This window comes from Brienomyrus brachyistius, chromosome 19, assembly GCF_023856365.1.
Source record: "Brienomyrus brachyistius isolate T26 chromosome 19, BBRACH_0.4, whole genome shotgun sequence".
In the NCBI taxonomy this organism is placed as follows: domain Eukaryota; kingdom Metazoa; phylum Chordata; class Actinopteri; order Osteoglossiformes; family Mormyridae; genus Brienomyrus; species Brienomyrus brachyistius.
The window spans coordinates 13,671,972-13,694,135 of NC_064551.1; the positions used below are offsets into that span (position 1 = coordinate 13,671,972).

A 22,164-nucleotide genomic window follows, 5' to 3' on the forward strand; every position below is an offset into this window, starting at 1 on the left:
TATAGCCTAACACCACATGTGTTTAAGGGAATATAAGAATAAGGATGTGGTCACATGCATGTATTCCACAGTAGTGCCTGATTTCCTGGCTGTCGGTATGTAGATTGCAATCTGCCCTAACCCTGGTGTTAATTACCATTCTTTAATGGCGATGCAAGAGAAGCTACCTCTCAGACACTATGCTATGCAAGCAAGGGGGTTATCTGGGCATTTCTGATATGCGATTTACCACTAAACATGCATGCTTGCTTCTTACTGAAACACACAACATTTCAGAGGCAGTTCAGAAATGTACTAACATTATAGCCTCTTGACTTTCAGTCGGCCCAGTGTGGTGTCTTTGATTCTCATTGCTGTTTGGGTGTTAATGTGAATATGCACCCCGACAGGCACTGGAATCCCGTCCAGGGATGCACTCCAGGCTTACCACGACCCAGTATCAGGTAGGCACTTCATGGAAATCGATGTATATTCTTTCCTCATTTTACTTATCTTTTTAACTTTTCCTAAGCCCATGGATTTTGCGATATTTCAGTTTATTTTTTCATGCTAGTCATTTTCCCTCAACAGTTATCACTGTATTTTCTAGATTTACATAAAGCGTGAATTTCCACTTGCTGTGCAGCAAAGTGGTTTCACTGCACCATTCCTGTACTTTGAAGCAGTAGCTTATTTTCCTACTTCAGCCAGCAAAAGAGGAAACAGGCTCTTTTTTCTGTATTTATCTGCTCTATTATGGGATTGACATACTTATGTAGCTTATGAGCCTTTGTGTTTTATATAATGTATGACCAATAAAAAGACACTAATAATAATAATAATGAAATACTTAAAATGAGTAGTTTGAATATTTCCGCTTTTCCTTCAGATTAGTAATCAAATGATGATGAGGTAGATGATGCTGATATAAAACAGTGTAAAATGACCCAGTTTTGTTGCGCTACAGCACATACCCCTTTCATTCCTTTCATATTCCTGAAGCACAGAAAAGCACAGGATCTGTGCAGGGGCGCGATTCACTCCCCTGCCTGAATCTTCTTCCTTTCACCTGGGACTTAATTACTCACAGCAACATTAAATAAAAAGCCGGTGTCGCTATCAATTATTTATTGAATCGTTTACTTTAGTAATAAATTGTCTGCGAATACAGTTTTACTTTGTGTCATGAGAAGAAGCGGCGTGTTGTAAAAGACCGGCTTCCTTCCTCTTCGGGAGACCGCTGCAGGTTTTACCTCTCTGTAGCCATGCTCATACGATGATGCAAACACAGCCCCCCCCCTCTACCCCGCATGTCTTTATGTCCATTTATTCTCCTGTCTCCTACCTAAACTCACTCCTTTCCATGCATATATGTGATTTTGAAAAGGCACAGAGTTGGTGGGCTGCCACCAGGTTCTTTCCAGAGTCCAGTCCTTCTGATGCTTAGCAGACTGTAAGCAACTCACCCAGGTTGCGGTTTAAGCCTTTAACATCCTTAACTAGTACACCATCTACTGGCAGGAGTAAAAGACTAATTCTGGTGGAACGTCTGCATCGTCCGTACCAAAAAAAGTATGACGAGGAGGAACACTGCATATGGGACCATTAGATTCATAAATACTAATAGCACCTGTGTGCAGACCCTGAGCGATGGGATGTGCTTCTTCCACTTCTGTCTTTAGGGTTGTTGTAATAGATCGACTCACTTATAATATAAGGTTCCTTATAGTTTTCTGAGGCAGGGGCACAGAAACAAACTAAAAGTGTTGGTAATTATATTCAGCAAGCGCTCCATGACGTTCAGCTGTATCTGAGTACTATTCTCTGTGTGGTTGCATGGTGGTGCAGTGGGTAGCACTGTCGTCTCGCACCTCTGGGACCCAGGTTCGAATCTCCGCTTGGGTCACGTGTGTGTGGAGTTTGCATGTTCTCCCCATGTCGGCATGGGGTTTCCTACAGGTACTCCGGACCCCCCGTGACCCAGTAGGATAAGCAGTTTGGAAAATGGAGGGATGGATGGATTCTCTGTGTGCAGAGCCACATTACTGAATACCAGGCTAGTCCCTTTGAAATATTATTCACTCTGTTTTGTCTCAGTGGGGTAATCTACCTTGTCAGTCAATTATTTCTGCCTTCATTACTCTCCATGATCCATCCGCACAGCTGACCTGTCCATCAGGAGATTGTGTGCCTGGCAGAAAATCTCTCACCCACATGATGGAATACGGAGCTGTAGTGACCATCACCCCCCCCGATTCCAAGTCCACTACCACTTTACCAGGCTTAAATGAGCAAAGAAATCCTCCAATCGCTACTTGCCTCTCATTTACCCCGCACCTTTTCCCAGAATTGCGCACTGGGAAAAAATTGCGTTCCCGTCTTGATTGCCCTCTGAGTCGAGGTAAATTGCGGTGGAGGGCATGCGGTAGGGAGCTGGGAGCTAGTCGCATGGGAGCTCGGCATGATGTGGGGGCTGCTGGGTACGTGCAGGAACATGGCCCTCGCCACATTAGGCAAGATGGAGCCATCCACACAGCGAAATTGCCGTTTGACAGCCTGATCCAAGCAAGACAAGATGAGACATGCAAATGTGAAATTATAGTATGGCTGTTCTGTTACTTTTATGCACTTGATATTGTGTGAAGTTTTTGGCCATTTTGGTTAATCTGCTCCTCATTTTATGCGGCAGTTAGCTAGCATAATACAACTTGTTAGCTACGAATAAAGAAAATCAAATCCCTGCTTTCCAATGAAAAACGTGTATTTCCAAAAACTCATTATTTCACAAGTGTGGGAAAAAAATGCATTTTCTCATAAGTCACCCTTATCAAAAGAAATTGAAACCTTTTCACGGCCATCAGGGAACGGTTTAGATTTTAAAATGAACATAGGTAGATTGTTGTCAAAGAATCAAATATGTCAGTATCAACAAGATACAAACTAAATTTGCTTTATACGCTATATTGCCAATAGTAATGGGACACCCAAATTTAGGTTTTCCAATCATTCCATAGCCACAGGTGCATAAAATCAAGCACCTAGGAATGCAGACGACTTCTACAAACATCTGCAAAATGAGCAGTTAATTCAAGCGTGGTACTATGGAGGCTCATATGGGCACTCATACGGGGGCAGCGTGTGGCTCTGTGGGCTAAGTCTGTGTGCCTGTAATCAGAAGGTCGCAGGTTCAAACCCAGCCTTAGCCTGCGGGTCCTTGATCAAGGCCCTTAACCCCCAGCTCCCTGAGCACTGCTACGGGTGGCAGCCCTTCGCAGACAACTTACTCTACGAAAATAAAGCAAGTTGAGGGAGGCGTAAAGGCAATTTCCCTATGGGGATCAATAAAGTATCGATTATTATAATGGTAGGATGCCACCTGTGCAATAAGTCCATTCATGAAATTTCCTCGCTACTAAATATTCCACGGTCAACTGTTAGTGGTATTATAACAAAGTGGAAGCAATTGGGAACAACAGCAACTCAGCCACGAAGTGGTAGACCACGTAAAATCACAGAGTGGGGACAACGCATCTTGAGGTGCACAGTGTGCAGAGTCAATAGCTACAGATCTCCAAACTTCGTGTGGCCTACAGATTAGCTCAAGAACAGTGTGTAGAGAACTTCATGGAATGGGATTCCAGCTGCATCCAAGCTTTGTATCACCAAGTGCAATGCAAAGCATCGGATGCAGTACCTTAAAGCACACCAAGTAGTGTGGACGTGATCTCTGGAGTGATGAATCACGCTTCTCTGTCTGGCAATCCGATGGACGAGTCTGTGTTTGGCAGAAGCCAGGAAAACATTACTTGCCTGACTACATTGTGCCAGGTGTAAAGTTTGGTGGAGGGGGGGTTGTGGTGTGGGGTTATTTTTCCAGGGGTTGGGATTGGGCCCTTAATTCCCGTGAATTCTGGAGAATTTCATGCTCCCAACTTCTTGGGAACAGTTTGGCCCCTTCCTGTTCCAACATGACTGTGCACCAGTGGACAAAGCGAGGTCCATAAGGACATGGATGAGTGAGTCTGGTGTGGAGGATCTTGCCTGGCCTGCACAGAGCCCTGACCTCAACCTGACAGAACCCCTTTGGGATGAATTAGAGCGGAGACTGTGAGCCAGGCCTTCTTGTCCAACATCAGTGCCTGACCTCACAAATGCTCTCCTGGAAGAATGGTCAAAAATTCCCATAAACACACTCCTCAACCTCATGGACAGCCCTTCCTACAAGAGCTGAAGCTGTTATAGCTGCAAAGGGTCAACTCCACATTAAAGCCTATGTATTAAGAATGGCATGTCATTAAAGTTCATGTGTGTGTAAAGGCAGGTGTCCCAATACTTTTGCCAATATAGTCTATTCTCAATTAACAATTATGTTTGTTAGCTAACTATCAATGTTAAATTGTTAAAGTTTGCGGTATAAAGTAATGCATACAAATGACCATTATGAATACAAATGTTAACTAGTGCCCTGTGAATGGCTGGCCCCCCACCCTGGGTTGTTCCCTGCCTCGTGCCCATTGCTTCCGGGATAGGCTCCGGACCCCCCGCGACCCAATAGGATAAGCGGTTTGGAATATGGATGGATGGATGTTAACTAGTATAAACACAAATATTAGTTAAATTGATGACTTCATGAAACATCTTGTCATTGGTCAATTAGATATCAAACAATATCAGTATACGGAGGAGAATGGGCTTATTCCATCTATAGCTAAAAGTCACAATCATCAAAAAATGAACATTCATAGTTTTTATAGATCAGTGACAAAATCTAAACTTGTATTTTTATTTGTCTCAAGATGATACACAACCAAATCTCGCCAAAATTCTTCTCATCCAAATATTTGAAGCAACACGCTGTTTCCGCAGCAGCTCCCCAAAGATGACACACAGGCCCATTGAGAGTGATACATTTTAATCTTACTAATAGACTCCAGCTGTCAGTTCCAATTAGGATTGATCCATACCCATTAACGGGCTGAGCATCATAAAGCTACTGTGTCACGCGTCCCGCATGCTTTCAGAGGTCGCCTTTCAAGTATATGCTTTTTCCTCTTGCTTTTCATCATTTACAGTAGGTCTCGGTATTTCATCTCCTGCTGGAAACGGCATCATACAGACACCATACATTTTCTGTGACCTTTCATACCCACTGCAGTAGATATTGGTTGCTGTTGAAGATATTGCTTTTCGAAGAACCTGATTCACTCTCGTGGTATGTTGTCAGCATCTGAGGACCTCAGAATATCAGTAATAGTTTAAAAAACATGGTATCATGAATGTTTATGATGCCAGCTGTATATACTTATTATTACGTTAAAGAAAATTTAAGCTAATAATTAATATGCATCCTGAGAGTGGAATATAATCTTAAGCAGAAATACAGCCTCCAAATTGCACAGTATGGCCGCGTGCGACTCCCAAGACTGATTTAGTGCCACAAAGTGACTCACAGAGGACAGGGTTATGGAACTTGACAAGGTCAGGTGATCAACAAGCTGGACCCAAGACAGAGCGCAAAACAAAGAGAAATGAACCGAAGTTGATCAGAACCAGAATCAAACAAAACCAAGGAACCAAGAGATTGAAAACAAATTAAAAATGCCAAGAATGCCAGACCAAGAAAGCAGGACATATCTGCTTTTTAATTTTAATTAGAAACTAAAGTAGAAATAGTAAATTAAGTTAATTTTAAAGAGCACTATTGAGAGGGGCACCTTTTGTGCTCTTTTATGAAAAATGTGTTTACAACTAGCAATTAGTATGGATTACACATTTTACACATCGTTGGATACTCTTTTTTTATCATGTTAGACGGAAAACTACTTTGACATCAACATTAATATTCAGTTTTTTATTTGAAGGCTTTGGGTAAATAAAAGCTGATTTTTACTGGAAACACATTTTATCTCCCACATTTTACCAGCTAAATCTGTAAAAATATCCCACATATTATTTTTTGTGGAACATACCGTATTAGGATTGTAAACTAAACAGTCCTCATTTCTTTTCCGAACTAATAAAATTCACATGTTACCATCTTTTTGGCATGGGTGTAAGGATAAGAGCTGTTTTTTTCATAGATTCAAGGTGTCACCAGAAGCTATGGATAGCCAACTAACGGGATGTATGACTATGGTTTGAAAAAGTAACCATAAACTAATATTTTAATATCAAGGGAAGAATATTCAGTGGATAAATAAGTATTAGTTGAGCTGTCAAGGATATTCCATGAATACATAATAGGAAACAAACCTTATTATATCAGGAAGGCCTAAGAATCCGGATAAGAGGATGGTAGCACTGTCTAACGTTGGCTTCACAACCTTCAGGACAAGCAGAATACAGTCAAGACGGGCTAATCCTACTCAGCTGAATGGCATTCCTCAAAGAAGCTACTATCTCAACACTGCAGGTAGGCTGAGCCCGAGAAGAGATGGAAAACCAAAGTTTTTATTCCCCCCAAGACAAAGCCAGCAAAAAAAAGTCATTGCTACAGCTCACAGGGGCCTCGACATTTAAGCGTCTTGTAGCCGGCGGCGAAATTGGGGGCACGGAAGCTGCGAGAGCGGTGGTGAGGGCCACATTTCATTAGGCGGCTCGTGTGGGGCATGTGGCTGGAAGGAGGTCCGGCGTGTGGCCATCTGTGCGCTGACTGGACCCAGCACGGTACGGCGACATGAGGTCACGCGGGCTTCTGCCGCACAGCAACAATCTGCTCTCGGAGGGCCATGATCGGCTGACGTCTCCCATACTCATTATTTTCAATGAAGCATGGACAGTCCTCCGCAGATCCCTGGGCCTTTATTAGACTAACGGCGCTTTTCCACTACCACCAAGAACCAAACCATACTGCAAAGAGACGGTTTTCCATTGTAAATTATCTGAGTCCTACCTGACCCGTACCTGAGCTGACATGGCCTTGCTTACAGGTACTAGCAGGGCTGAAAGAGTGACTAAACTGAGCTGGTTGCCTCACCATCATCTTATCATCTGATACCAGTGATCTGTGACGATAAACAAATACAGTTTAATCCACTTTTAGTGATCACATCTGTGTGTGTGAAATTGATCACTATAAGCAGATGATCATTATAACTAATAATGCAGACTACTTGATTACTATAAGCAAATTGTTTAAACAATATCTGTACGGGAATGATTCTGTCCCAAGCTTTTTGATCCATATAAACAGTTGATCACTATAAACGTGATTACTATAAGTGCTTTCCACTGTTTTTATCTGAAGGAAAAAGGGCCATATTCTATATACTGTATTATTAATTTTTAGAGGAATCACATCACAATGTATTGATGCATTCCAGATAATTCACAACCTAAAAATTCCCATCCTCCTACTTAAAAAAATACAGGAGAATGGATTTGTAATGCAAATATACACAGGCTAATGCTAATTCCACTAGTTTTGATGGTAACATAAGACAGCGATTTTTAGTGGAAATTAGCACACATAAATCATGATGTACACCACATGAAGAGTAAATAAGCATCTCTACGGCTTTATGTCACTGTCGCTGTCCAAACCTGACAGCGGCTTCACCAAGCCGACGCTTCTGCAGTAGAAGATCGAAGTAAGCTGGACTCACGCTATAATTAGTGTCTCTTTGCGGTATGGGTCAGGTACAGCCTGGTTCCTGTTTCAGTGGAAAAGTGCTATAAGTACACCATTTGACCTAGAAGATCATGAGGGAGGGAGGAGGCGGACACCGGTACTGACTGAGGTGTTACTGCTTTTCAAGAAGGGCTGCTCAACAGACAATATTTAAACATTGAAGCCATTTTCCCCCTGCATAAATCAAGTCCCCTGCCTCATCTTTTTGCAGGTGATGAATTTCTCAGACACATCATAATGCCACAATTCTTCTGCAGAACTTTCCTGGTACTGTGTGTTTCTTTAAAAGCTCAACACTGTTGATGACCACCTAGTATTAGCAGAGCCAGAACACAGCATGTCCTCTTTATCAAGCCCATTCCACGGCACCTTATCCAAGTGTCAAAGGAGATAAAGACCAGTCAAGAAGTAAGAACTACAGGACAAATACCTTTCTCCTGCAGACATTTCTGACGTTTTAAGTCTCCATTTACTGGCAGCTTAGTAACTGCCCGGGCTAGAGTAAGTATCTTACAAAACGCTGTAATGGGGGAAATTGACAAGGATATAACTGCATTTCTGGAACAAAAGTGAAAATACACTGGAAGCCATGGACAGAGAACAGCCATAGGACAAGCACAATTACAATCCTGAAATGAGTACAGGGTGTATTTATGTCTTCTGTGATGTCTCGTGTTGTGTCCTGCATGGTCCGTCACTCAGAATTTTCACTTTTCCTTGGGGAAACTCATACAAAAGAAGGAAAAAAGACATCATTACAAATGGAGTGACATAGAGGCTGACATACAAGTTTCATAGGAATACGGGGAGCTGCTTTTAATAAGATTTCTTGGCACGGTGCTGTAGTTTGTCAGTCTGACTGCGCCACAGCTAATGAATTCCCAAAAGCTAGGATGCATAGCAAACTCCCACTGTTTCCCGCTGGAGATAATCACACTTTTTTTATCATATCTTTTTTGAAAATCAGCAACTGCTGAGGGGAATACTGTGATGCTAATTGAGATAGGCCGCAGAACCCGGATACGCCTGTCCTTGTGCACACTCGAGTCGTCACGGATTACACGTTTACGGTGGCTGCTCTGATGTTTTGGATGATTTCCTTTGTTTGTTTGCTTTTATATGTATATAAAATCTTCAAAAGACATTGTAAAAGCGATGGATAACTAAAATGTTTTACTAAAAATGAGATCTGTGCATTTCCCAAAACTGAGATCAAGGGGATTATCAACCTTTTCCTGACATAAACAAAGGGTAACCTCATGTAGCAGAAGTACATTTTAACTGTACATTGTCTGCTTAAAAATTGCCCCAAACCACAACATGTTAACATCCATGTCAATAGCCAAAATTCTTAGCCAAAGGAGCCTGTGACTTCTGAGGAGAACAACCTGTGTTATCCCTGACTGTGTGCACTCTCTCCAATTGGCCAATAAATGCATCCAAGTGAGAAGGGAATGGGAGAACAGAACATGCCCCTAATTTGCAGTATAACAAAGCAGGAGGTGGGGGCTGGGGAGGAAAACAAGGCAGCCATTTTGGTTCAAGCAGAGAGAAGCAGGCAAAGAACCAAGACAGGTGTCAGAACCACAGGCGGGTGCAGGTCCAGACATCAAGGTCTAGACACCACATTTGCGACATGGGAGGCTCTTTTTTTATTATCAGAGATTAGCTACAGGTACATGGAAGAGGTCGGCACATGACTTTGTGCTGCTCTACCTCTGCCCCAACAGAATATAACTGAAGCTCTATTTGTGAATCGCTCCCTGTTACCCAAATAGTAAGCAATGTAGTGAGTCCACCAAATCTGACTCATTATATAATGCACTATAAAATGCCTACAATGCACTGCAAATTGCACAGAGGATATACACTAGTGTGCTGTGTGAAGGTGATGCCTGCTGTCAAGTGACCTTGAATAATACAAAAAAAGTGTATAAGCACATTTATTTTAATTTTAAAAAGTAAGTTCTGATACTAGCAAAATCTACAAAAACTGACATTTCATTTTTAAATAATAACAATAAAATACAGGCTTACTCATCCATATTCACGTTATCTCCTTTATTCTGTTTATGTTGTCAATATAATTTGCTATTTTCAAATGTCAAGTTGCTAGGATACCAACATAGAGATCGGAATGTAGTACCTAGAACCATTTCTGTTTTCACTGAATCATTTTTTATAAAGTAAGCTATGTAGATTTTCCTATATAGGGGAAAGTTAGTGAATGAACTATTTCAAAGGCAGGGTTCCCCTTTTAGTTACCATGGCTAGTGCCCTATGAACTAAAAACGACCTTCTTTTTTAACACTGCTAGTTGACATTTCCAGTTCAGGCTATTGACAGCTTCAAAAATCCAGCTGAACAAAAGAAAACCTTACAAAGGCTCTGCTTCAGAAACAGCTGGCCAAAGGACCTGCAGCACAATAGCAGTTACTCAAGAGAGAATGTTTATCGCCTCTGCAGTGATAAATGCAGTTGCTGCATCATTGCTGACATTGGTGACACGCTATTCATTACGGTCCAACAGCATACTACCTCATGTCTATATGCAGCTCTAGAGTGGTGTAGAAAAATAACATGTTTGCCCAAACAAGGTGCAGTAACTACTCAATGCCCACTGAATGGATTTGATTAAAAACAATTATCCAAGAATTAAAAATATTCTGTCATATGATTACTAATTGCGCCAAGACTACTGTTAAATTTGCAGCACACTTACATTTGTGTCTGCTACTTGACAGCAGTCTGGTTAAATGACTGAGGAAATCTAGTGGGAGTTTTTTTTTGCATGCAGATTGCATTGTGGGAGTTCATGCTCAACAGAAAAGCTGACTGTTAGAGGATGTTTACCTATAATTGTAACTTGTAGGGAGCAAAGTATATTAAGCTCTACATGGCAAGAGACTCCTGTACACTAGAACGGGGTGAATCACAAGAGATCTTTCACTTAGATTACTTAGAAAACCCTGTGTTCTACCTCGAAGTATTACATGGAATTTGGATAAAATGCTTAAATTATGGCAAAATGACACTGGGATCTGGATGGACTAAAGCAGTGTTTCCCAATCCAATCCTCAGGGACCCACAGTCGGTCCATGTTTTTTTCTCCATCCGAACTTCCTGCCAGATAGTCCACATTTTTCCTCTATGGGTCTCCTAGGATGGGATTGGGAGACACTGAATTAAAGAATTTGTAAAATTCGAATAGGGAAGCCTGTGATATGTCGATCCATCTGTCTGGGATTCAGTTTGCTACAAACACAAATGCTTGGAAACTAAATAGCTAGATAATAAGTATATTTGTCTGAACAAATATTTTTAATTAATACATCGTAATAAGTGACATCTTTCGCTTCTATAGGATCACTGTATCGTAAAACAAAAGAAGATTCAGTAATGCTTAACATTAATTATACCTTCATAATGCATTCATAGAACATTCATAAGCAGCATGTAAGTGCAGTATACCTTAATATCCTGACATAACAGCTTTACTATATATTAATAACAAACATTACATGATTATACAATTATAATGTTTCTATTAAAATATAATAATGCTGTCAAGTTATATTAGGATATTAGAATTAGAAATATTAGAATTATATTTGCATACTGCTTATGAATGTTCTATGAATGCATTACTACTGCATTTTGAAGGTGTACTGAATGTTCTATGAATTCATTAAAAAGATATTATGAAGGTGCAGTTAATGTAAAGATTTCCGAATATTCTACCAATTTTCGGTAACTTTTTACATTAACTGCACTTTCATAATGCTTTTTATGGTCAGGACCATAAATATCTGGACAGAGACGAAGTTTTTCAATTTTTAAGTTCTGTACATCACCACAATAAATTTTAAAACAAGTCAGATGCAGCTGAAGTTCAGACTTTCAGCTTTAATTCAGTGAGAAAAACAAAGAGATTCAATAAAAATGTGGGGAACTAAAGTACTTTTTCTACAAAATCCCTTCCTTTCAAGGGCTCATAAGTAATCGGACAAATTATTATAATCGCAAATAAAATGTTCAATCCTAATTCTTAGTTGAAACCCCTTTGCAGGCAATGACTGCCTGAAGTCTTGAACTCATGGACATGAGCAGACGCTGGGTTTCCTCCTTTTTAATGCTCTGCCAGGCCGTTACTGCAGCAGCTTTCAGTTGCTGTTTGTTTGAGGGTCTTTCTGTCTGTAGTTTAGTCTTTAGCAAGTTAGATGCATGCTACTGTAAATGGGGTTGAGATCATGTGACTGACTTTGCTTTTTGGCTTGCTTTTGCTGTGTGTTTTGGGTCATTGTCCATCTGTATTACGAAACATCGCCTAATCAATTTGGCTACATTTGGCTGGAAATGAGCAGACATGATGTCTATGAACACCTCAGCATTCATTCGGCTGCTTCCATCCTGTGTCACATCATCAAGAGACACTAAAGACCCAGTGCCACTGGCGGTCATGTACGCCCAGGCCATCACACTCCACACCATGTTTTACAGATGATACGATGTTCTTTGGATCATAAGCTCTTCCAGCCCTTCTCCATACTTTATTTCCATCATTCTGATGCAGGTTGATCTTGGTTTCATCTGTCCAAAGAATGCTGTTCCAGAACTGTGCTGGCTTTTTTGCAAAGTTCAATCTAGCCTTTCTATTCTTAAGGCTTATGAGTGGCTTGCATCTTGCAGTGAACCCTCTGTATTTGCTTTCATGTAGTGTTCTCTTTATGGTAGACTTGGTACACCTACCTCCAGGAGAGTGTTGTTCACTTGGTTGGCTGTTATAAAGGGGTTTCTCTTCACTATAGAAATGATTCTGCAATCATCCACCACTGTTAGACATCCCCGTGGACATCCAGGTCCTTTTGCGTTGCTGAGTTCACCAGTGCTTGCTTTCTTTCTTTCTCAGGATGTACCAAACTTTGGGTTTTGCTACTCCTAATGTTGTGCAATTTCTCAAATAGTTTTGTTTTCTGTTTTTGCAGGCTAAGAAAGCCCTACATACTGACCGCATGTTGTATGTTCACATCTCTATCTTCCACATGCAAACAAGATACCTCAAATCAACTCCAGGCCTTTTATCTGCTTAATTGATAATGAAATAACGAAGGAATTGCCCACACCTGTCCATGAAATAGCTTGTTCAATGTCCATGAAATAGCTTGTGAATTGTTCAATTACTTTTGGCCCCTTTAAAAAGAGGCTGGAACATGTTAACGAGCTGAAACTCGTTCATCCCTTCATCCAGTTTGAATGTGGACACCCTAAAATTAAATCTGAGAGTCTGCACTTTATGTCCATGCCAACTGTATAACTTCAATTGTGATATATTTCAGTAAACAGGAAAAATAGTTAAACTTGTATCAGTGTCCAAATATATATGGACCTAACTGTATATTACATTCATAAAATGTTCAGTGCACATTCATAATGTATTCATCAAGCATTCATAAAACATTCATAAACATCATGCATGTATACTTTAACATCCTAATTTTCCTTAACAGCAATAATAAACATTAATAACAAACATTATATAATAATAACAAACATTATAGTTGTATAATCATGTAATGTTTGTTATCAGTGTATATAAAAGTGATGTTAGGAGTTTAAGGTGTACTTGCATGCTGCTTTTGAATGGTCTATGAATGCATTATGAAGGTGTACTGAATGTAAAGCATTACCCAATTTTCATTATCATCAAGGCTATGTATAAAGATTTTTTGTTTGGCCTCTGCACCTTGGAAAAGAGAGTTTTAAGAGTATAAAAAGCATGCATTAGTTCCACCCTGAACACTCTTTCTTAACCCTGTAGCTGCTTGCAGTCAGAAAGTTTGTGCTCATCTGTTTCACATGCAGCTACATTCGACAAGATGTTTTAGGTTAAGATTGCGTGGTATATTGAAAACAGAACCACCCCCTAGTAGAGATGGAAAAATCTTCATATGTATGGGTTATAGAGAAAGGGTGTGCATAGCTTGGGGCAAGGGCATTTTTCCAGTGCACAGGAAAACCATTAATGGAGGCTCTTCTCAGGGAATGGGAATAATTATTCCAGATTATGTTCTACGAAATGCGGTCGCAGTCCTGAAACTGGACTTTTTTGCTGTCGATCGGACTGGCTGGCTCTGTTGTAGGGACACTGGGGGTCTGTGGTCCTCCTTTACTGAAAGGCATTTCCCTCGGCCAGCTTAGAAATCTGTATTCTCATCTCACCTCCCACACTTACCTCTTTATTCTCAACTTGGAATGAGTCACTATAGAGGTGACTTGTGGATCCAGCTTAAGAGAGCTACTAATGTATTGTTCATGCAATATCGAACTTCAAAGACCTATACTGGCAGCCTAAGACAGACCACTGAGGAGTGGCAGTGACTGAGAATAGCATTAAATGTAGATAGAACTCATCCCAATCAGTGCCATGTTTGAGTCATTTTCACAAATTCCTTACCATGACATCAGTTTTCTCTCATTTTTAAAATTAGTTTAAAGATCCACTCATATGATACAGGTTCATTGTCTAAACGGATCATTTTGCTTTTGGGGGTAATCAATTTTATTATATTAACATTGATTAGGTGGGGAAAACAGATTAAACAACATTATATTGGAGCAACAAATGACAATTTTACTATACATAAAACTTAAGGTGTTGTTAATTGATCTTCATGAAAAGTAAACACTGTATTTTATTGTAGCTTTTTTGGTAAAAAAAAATTCTCACATTCATGACTATAACCCATTCATATGTTCTTTGGCAGTCGACAAAGCTGTTTTTGACTGTAAGTAGTACCATAGTTGTCCATTAGCTCTGTATACCGTCTTTTTGTTGTGACAAAGCTAAAGCTGATTCAAACTTGAATGTATAGCAAGGATGAAAACAGAAGCTAAAACACCGACTTGGTGCACTGTATAGTAGCTTTGTATAGCTGTCCGATGGCCAGATACAAGGTGCCAGGTGATTCACAGATCTGGCACACAAAGCACGCACTCTTTACATCCCATTGTGAGAGCTTAGCATTTGAAATACTGCCACATGGACAAAGGAAGAATTGTGTGATGTGTACTGCCTTTTACAGCAGAACCTGCTAATACTATCTTGTTACCAAATCGTGCGTCCTTATCATTGGCTGAAGGCCCTACTAGAATAGGTTTTTCATTTGTTTGTGTGTTTTGAACATATGAACTTATATTTTAAAATTAACTAGTATCGGTATGTATTTCCATTTGGTTCTCTATTTCACATTCCCTGTTAGTGTTTAGTTAAGTATTTTGTTTTATTTATGTATTTCACATTCCTGTTTTGTCACATATTCCACTTTAGTTATGTATTTGCATAGTTATGTACCATTCACTCAAGGTAGTCTCATTCCTGAAAAACAGACATTTCCACAGCTAGTTTTTTGTGTTTATAATCATGTATTTTAATATGTGCCTGAATACATCTAACATTTGTACGTAATCCAAACAAAATAAGATGGCAAAATGTAATAAAAAAAGCAAGAGAAGTATCATGTGTCCTTATTTCCCAGTTTCCTTCATGCCAAGAAACTTGAGTAAAAATATTGTCTACTCTCGATCTGAGCCAGACGTGTAATCAATACATCAAATCTAAAGTGAAGTAGATTTATTCATATTAAAGTCAGAGTTGAACATATGAAGGAAAAAGGGGTGAAAATCTACCAACAAACCACGGAAAATGTTACTCTCTCGAGAAGAAAACAGTCAAACACAATGGTCGAATGGTAATAACAGCTATAAAAGCAGTTTTCTACAGGAAACCCAACCCATGATGATCTCCAAGATACAGTATGTATAGTCCTTTGGTGCTTCTTCGAGAAAAGACCCATGGACATTCAACTGTGGGTGACAGAACATGCTTACATGGTTCTTCCTGAGTTAGGAGAACTTATTTTGGTGCTAAGAGTTAAAGGTAGAATGTTGGGTGAACATATAAAAGGATTATGTGAACAAGAATTGGATTATGAATGAACAAAATAATTGCAGTCCCAAAGGATCCATTTTTCAGAAACTGTTACTGTACATGTCTTTAGGTGGTGCTATGAAATTTCGCACTCAAATATTATTAGCATATATTGCAAGCACCCTTTTGAATCCAGTCAACGGGTTTTATCGTTGCCTGCAGAACGTTCCATAAACCATGTGGAAACTTGCACATTGCTGGCTCAGAGGGGGTGTCCATAGATTGTTAATGAGTTTGCTTTCCTTGAAAGTTTGGTTCACGGGTACAAACTCATATATTTGCTGTTACAGCTTTCTGCTGTCCCCACTTTACAATGTAGAACAAAATTTCAGTCTTTAAGTGCTTCCTGCATAATGAAATCAGTTTGTCTGAAAGCTGGATCAGCCTTGCCCTCACATCTACCTTTGCTTAATATGATCTTTAATGGGCAATGAACACAGAAGTTTTACTTACACCAATATTTTCTGTGGGCAGAATGAAAAATGGTTCAGAGAGAGAACCAGTCAGATTATAGAGGAGGTGGGTCTAAGCAACTAGAGGAGGCAGGACTAACCAATCAGACGTCTTGGTCCTGCCTCCTCTAGTTGCTTTCATCCACCTCTTCTACAATCTCTCTCTAAACCAATCATTTTTCGTTCTCCCCTCAGAACATGTTTGGGTAAGTAAAACTCACACAAGCCTCCTCACCAGCAGAACTCTATGCCATTGACATACTAAAAGTTATTCTGAGAGTTGCCGCCGCTTTCAATCGGCTACAGCACTTGATTAGAAGCCTTATTTTCATAACCAGACTCTGCATTAAATGAGATGGTTTCTCTATGGCTATTTTAAATTTAGGTGCTAGAGATATTAAAAGACTGCTTTCCACATCAGGAAATCAAGTGCATGTATCCTCTTCCCTTTATTTAACTTCCACTCATTGACACAAAGTCTCCAGTGAATAGACTCCTTCTTTAATACTTTTTTTTTATTGATTTAGAACATACTGGTGCAGTGGGTGGGGCGGCATGGTGGTGCAGTGGGTAGCACTGTTGCCTCATACCTCTGGGACCCAGGTTTGAGTCTCCGCCTGGGTTACATGTGTGTGGAGTTTGCATGTTCTCCCCATGTCATCGTGGGGTTTCCTCCGGGTACTCCGGTTTCCCCCCACAGTCCAAAAACATGCTGAGGCTAATTGGAGTTACTAAACTGCCCATAGGTGTGCATGTGTGTGTGAATGGTGTGTGAGTGTGCCCTGCGATGGGCTGGTCCCCCATCCTCGGTTGTTCCCTGCCTCATGTCCATTGCTTCCGGGATAGGCAACGGACCTCCCGCAACCCAGTAGGATAAGTGGTTTGGAAAATGGATGGATGGATGGATTTAGAACATACAATAGGACATGGAAGATAGACAGAAAAGTAATTATCTCCCTTAGACATGCTGTACACAACTAAGTAAACTTCTGCAGTATGAACCTGCTAGTATGAAGCCATAATTATGGCTGCAATCTGGAGAACTTTAACCATGTTGTACTCATAGACTGTCACAACTGAATAACAGTCCATGGGGTACAGTCTAAGTCCATGGGGTACAGTCTAAGTCCATGGGGTACAGTCTACCTGGGATAGAGTACAGCTTCAACTGCATTGAGCTTTTGTGAAGGAGCCCATATTTAAGCTGGGCTCCTTCATCTGCAAATGTAGTTGCACAGAGTAAAACCCCTCTAGTCCCATTTTGGGAACAAAAAAGGTTGGGGGGCCATTAGGAACAAGGACTCAGCTATGAAAAATTAGAGGGGAAAAAAATCATCTACATCCAGTGTGATCTTCGCTCTCCAGAGTGCACCACCTTATGAGGATGGAATGTGGTTTGAGACCAGGGAGTGAAATCTGATTGTTTCAAAGCCATGGTTGAATTGAGAATAGCTTTTAACCTTTGCAGATATCCTTAATTTACCTCAATATGTCTCCATAATACCAAAGCAGGCAAATCACCAATGCCCAAACGTAATACTTAAAATTGGGTAAAGACCCGTCTCTTACTGACCTCTTATTTCAGGCTGGAGAATCTGGGATACCTTTCTGCGTGGAATGTTGAAACTGAAAGATCAATGTTTTTTTTTTCCAGTATTTATTTAGTGGATCAAGGTTACAGTGCTGAGAAAAATGTATACGTTGGACAACATTACTTTTAATAATGTGAATGCTGGCAAGTAGTGAATTATGGAGAAACAAACATTTTGAAAGGTCAGCTTCTATGTGACCTGGAAACTGTTTAAGTCAATGGGGGGTGGGAAAGGAGAGTTAGTCATGTCCAAGCTTTTAAACTTTCACCAAGGGAATATATGCGGATATTGGGGAGCATTAGTGCCAAGAAAAAAATAATTTTTACCAATTAAAGGTGGTACATGGGTGGCATCAGCATAGGAGTGTGTGAAGCCAAATCACTTACCTTTACATACTGTGCATCTTCCTGGATTATAAGACGTCAATCTGAATATTATTAGATTTCAGGAAAAACAATGCAACTACTAAACTTTTAGGGTTAATAGAGAATAACACTGGAAAATTATTTGGGCTCATAATAAAGAATGTAGCAGGCGCAGGGTTAAATGTGCATTGTGTAAACTTCCTGGTAAACAGAAGAACTGACCCACATTCAAGATGTGTATTTCTGAGAATGGGCTAAAAAGCTACAATTCCCAGCGCAAAACTCCTGTCTCAACCTAATGGGACATATTGAAATTAATTGGAAGATAGAATCAGGGCAGGACCACGGTGCCCCTGTTTGAGAGTTTAGGGGCACCTTAATGAACATGACAGCACCAACTTTCCAACAACACAACATAACTAGGACTATTGGAGTTATAAATTAAAGCCATTAGCAAGCTAGCATGCTACTGGCTGCATGATTATTCATGAAAGCATGTAGTCTGTTTACCTCTGCTGTTAGCATCCAAGCAGTTAATGCAAAAAAATGTTAGGAAATGCCATGTGGTCGAAACCTTAAGAACATAATGCGTGCATGGGATTTCAGATTTTCCCTGGCTTGCTCCCCACCATAACCACAAATATTACCCACTGGCTGAGATGGAAGTATTGGAGAGCGCGACTAAAAAGGCACCGTGAAAGAAGTGAGACTCCAGTCCAAAACCCAATTCGCCCTAAAGAGAATGTTGATCTACCTAAAGCTTAAAAAGAAGGTTAAACGGAATGTCGTCATCCCCTGTGCCTGTGCATAATTATTAACAGTCAGTGAGCCCGATTAACGGGGGGGGCAGAGTCCTGATTCTCCCAGAGACACTGCCAGGCTAGGGGCCTAAGAGCTGTGAAATTGGGGGAAGTATGTTTTAATCGCATTGTGCTATCTGTAACATTACAGAGTGAAAGCATATAAAATGTGATTGTTGAGGGAATGCTGATATTCCAGTGAGGCGTCCAGGTGCTCTATGGATGTCATCTATAAATCTATGGATGGAGATGTCCCATTCTGACCGGAATGCAATCTGTATAATGTGGATGTATAAAGCATTTTTAAACTTATATAGCACTTCCTGATTAAAATCAGACTCTAAAAATCAGGCAATATGTATCATTTGAAACAAGCATTTTCTTACATTATATACTTGATTATAACTGGTTATGCATTCCTGTATTTACGTCTCAAAAAATAAATATTTAACTGTAGCTTTATTTTCCATTTATTCACATATGCCCTTGCAATGTCAGAACCGATTTCAGGCGGCTGTGGCAGTACCAGGGCAGCAAAACCATGCTGTTATTTCATTTCCGCTTTTAGGTTTTGAAATGCTAATTCTGCATTTAAATGAGAAAAACCAAACAATACTTTTTATCGTTTCCTCTGAAGCTTTTGCGGCATCTAATATATATGCATATTTAACGTCCGCTGTCCTCTAATGCTTTTTTTTCTTCTTCTTCTTCCCACTGTTAATTTTGCTATTACTGTATTCATAGTTTTTTTTTTTACCAAACGGTGACTTAGAACCATCTGGGTCCTTTGATGTATAAACAATACACTAATTGGAATTTTGTCATCTTGTATTATAATTGCTCTTTATTATGCAAGATCATTCTCCGCGTGCCCTCTCCTTACAACCATCCAGTTTTTAATTCCGCATTCTGTCACGGGCGATCACGGCTGACATGGACACTGGGTGCAGCCGGGACGGGCTCGTTTTGGCGCCGAGTTCTCCTCGCTGCCTGAAGTGCCGACGACTCTCACGTCAACAAAGGAAATAAAAAGTAGCGATTTTGTCCTTTAAGGGAATGAAACCCTTTCCTGTTAGACTCATCAAAGAGAAAAATGCGCTGAAAAATACAATTTTCATTTTGAAGAGAATCTGAAATGCCCTAAAAAATGAATTAGTCAATGATGGGACTTTTTTTTTCCAATAAGGTTATTTAAACAGAATGCAAACCCATGGCTTATAGCATAAGTCTGATTTCAGAGTGAATATTTAGCTTTTAATCAATATTGTATTAGGCTGCAAACCTTTTTTCCCCATTTCTCTTCAAACAGATACTGGCATTTATTTGCATATTCTTAGATATTATCTCGGCTGTCTGATTCTAAAACATTTGCCTGTCTCACCACTGGATAATGGCACTCCTTTCTCATTTTTAGTTTTAATGAACGGGTGGAGATATATGACTGGTGATGCAACTATTTCTGTGTATTTAAGCCAACTCAGGGTAACAAACAGATGTCCACATTTGATTAAAATAAAACAATCTGGAATTATTATTCAACAACTCGGCGACATTGCTCGATCTTTAATAATCCGTGTTTTCGTGCCATTGCAGCAATAAAATAATTTTAGCGGTCGCCGTAGCTGTCAGAATGGTGTTGATGTTTTATATGTGTGGGGAACAGAGAGGGTCTCGATACACAGGATGGAAAACAATGGACTTCTGTGGACAGAAGCTTTCAGCACTGTTGTGATTGGTGGCTTTTTTTTTTTACAATCCTTCACCGCTTCCCCCCCATCTCCATCCTGTCACAGGTGCGCCTCTGGCCCTTCAACATTTGTCACAGATTCAATGCCATCTGCGGCGAAGAAAAAGCAGTTTACGCTCAGTGTGTGAATGTCTTCCTGGGGGCTGTTCCGTCATCACAACAGGCAATTAAACGGCGGCTGAAGGATGCCTCAGACGACTCCACCGTGACTACGCCCCAGGAACGATCTGCGGTTCCGCACGGCGTGGCCGTCACAGGTGACGGGCCGGTACATTCAGTCTAGGACTCCTGACTCCACGGACTCTGCGGAGTCCAGAGATCTGGTGTGCCTTGGCCCGTAACGGAAAACCCGGATTAACAGGGATAAAGTCCAAAAAGCAAAGGCAGCCAGACCCAGCTTAAAGTAAGGTCAGGTACAAAGTACCATCAGAATTCCGTTGGAGAGATGGGCTAAAAACAGTCTCTACGTAGAATCAAGGATGCACGACAAAACTGACGGTAACACTTACGTGAAGCAGTTATATAAAAGCATTATAGATACCCTCACAATGCAATATAATAGTCAGTATAATGCATTATGAAGGTATTTATCATTATAGACAAGAGCATTCATAATGCATAAATAAATAAATAAACTTAGATAAATAAAATCAATAAACTTAGATAATGTGCATTGTCTTATTGTAAATATGTATATATATTGCTGTGTTTATAATACTTTTTGAATGCATTATAATGCACTATGAGGGTATGTATGTATAATGCGTTTATATGACTGATTTAAGTGTTACCAAACTGACTTTAATCACCAAAATGTGCACATGAAGATAATACAATTGGACACATTGTACTATTGTTACAAATAGATATTATTAAATTATTTCTAACATTACAGGTACCGCAGGTGCGCCCCATGCTGACAGATGTACCTGAAATCGCTGCTGTTGATTCGTCTCGAACGACACGGAGTACACACACCACCACACACGTATTCTCCACCATATATGGCACCAGAATCCCAACAAAAACATTCTCATTTATACAGTCCTCCAGGCAATAAGCCCCTGGCTTGTCAATAAAGCACTAATGCACATAATTAACTCTGTTCTACTGGTGCGAAACAGAGATCAAATTGAAGAGAGGGACTGAAGTCATTGGGAATGAAATTACTGATTAAATCATATTGTATTGCCTTGCTTGCATATAATAACATCCATCAAGTGAAGAACATGCCAGAAGCCTTTCCACTCCCCCAAACCCTTTCTTCACCCCCCATACTTAGACTGCTAATTTCTCTCGTGTACGAAGATGGCTTCAGAAACGTGTTCCCTGCAAAAAGAATCATAAAGGAATGCGTGTCTGACTTTCGTGTGTGTGAATTAATATGCTAATAAGATTCATTATTTTCTGAGTGGTGTACTTGGTTTAAGTGCCGTGCGCTTGGTGTCACTATTCTAAAAATCCATCAGCGTGTCATCGATATCTCACTGGAAGAAAAAGGTTATGTCCACGGCGTTTCATTCAACTGTCACGCAAACAGAGCTGCAAGGACGCGTCCGTCAGCTATAAATTCCTGCTGCTAAATGTTTATTGTGTATCTCGCATCGACTTG

The 22,164-nt window shown here is 40.2% G+C and overlaps 1 long non-coding RNA gene across 1 annotated transcript; it reads left to right on the forward strand.

The window, feature by feature from the left end:
- The first annotated feature begins 411 nt into the window (after positions 1–411).
- Positions 412–21,912, forward strand: LOC125714921 (uncharacterized). Its single transcript, XR_007383887.1, has 3 exons — positions 412–443; positions 20,599–20,809; positions 21,448–21,912. It is a non-coding gene; the product is annotated as an uncharacterized LOC125714921 (long non-coding RNA).
- The last annotated feature ends 252 nt before the right edge of the window (positions 21,913–22,164 follow it).